Below are 1,295 nucleotides of genomic sequence, written 5' to 3' on the forward strand. Positions count from 1 at the left end.
CTTGCATTGCACTTTCTGAATAAGATAAATGCTTGACAGAACATTATATACTTCTGATGGCTTCAAATTTGATTTATTACATACATTAATGGAAGAGAAAATACATCTTTTCCCCCGAACTTGTCCTTCAAACTCACTTTAGCACTTAAACTTAACTTCTGTATATTTACTCTCTTAACATCTTTAAAGTGTATTTGTTTCACATCTCAAAACTGAATACCACTCTCACAACGGAGAGTGGGTTACACACACGCCATGTCATTGCCACGTAAGAAATTAGGATTTTTTTTTTTTTTAAAATTCCCACCTCCCCCCCCGTTCTTTCTCCCCTGCCTGCCCCCCCCCCCCCCCCTTTCTCCCCTTTCAGCCCCACCCTTCCAGCCACCCCCCCCCGTTCTTTCTCCCTTCCAGCCCCCCACTCCCACCCTCTTCTTTCTTATTCAAATACCAAAATACTTTCATCAAGTTAAAATTAATTTTTTTCAAATTGTCTTATTAATAAAAAAATTCAAAGTAAAAATCAAAAGAAATCTCATTGATGATAAGTAATTCAAAAACAAAATCATCAATTTAATTTAATTTTTATCTAAATTTTGAGGGAGTTGGATTGAAGGTTGAGATGGTGTTCAATGAAAAAAATTATTTAATAGTGTTTTCATGTTTGTTCTTGGGCGGTGTTAATGGAGGAAAGTGAAAAAAATTAAAGGAAAGTGTTGTTTTTGGGTGATGTTGTTAATGGAGAAAAGTGAAAAAAATTAAAGGAAAGTGTTGTTCTTGGGTGGTGTTATTATTGGAGGAAAGTGAAAAAAAATTGAGGTTGTTAATGGAGGTTTGAGTGTTGTTGTTGATGATGATTTGAAGAAGAAAGAAGAAAAAAGTATCTATTTTAATTTTAATTTTTTTTTAAATTTTTTAATTATATTTTAAATATAAGATTACTGAAATTAATTTTTTTAATAAATAAACGCGTCTCTTTTTTTTAAAAAATGTCACATCAATTTTAGAGGTCAAACAAATACACTTTAAAGATGTTAAGAGTATAAATAAACGAAAGTTAAATTTAAGTGATAAAGTGAGTTTGAAGGGAGGGTTCGTGGAAATAGGAAAGTTCCACAACCCAAAGCGGCAAAGAACAACTAGAATGTTCTACAAAAACGGACAAGCTGCAGCAGTTGAAGTACGGTAGTAAGCTTATACGGGTAATGCTGTTGGACACGACCCAGAAGAAAACAATTAAAAATAACTTTTTCGGCTTTGGGTTTCAACACAAAGAAATACTTATAAGTAATAAAGGG

This window comes from Capsicum annuum, chromosome 6 (genome assembly GCF_002878395.1).
Source record: "Capsicum annuum cultivar UCD-10X-F1 chromosome 6, UCD10Xv1.1, whole genome shotgun sequence".
Classification (NCBI taxonomy): Eukaryota; Viridiplantae; Streptophyta; class Magnoliopsida; order Solanales; family Solanaceae; genus Capsicum; species Capsicum annuum.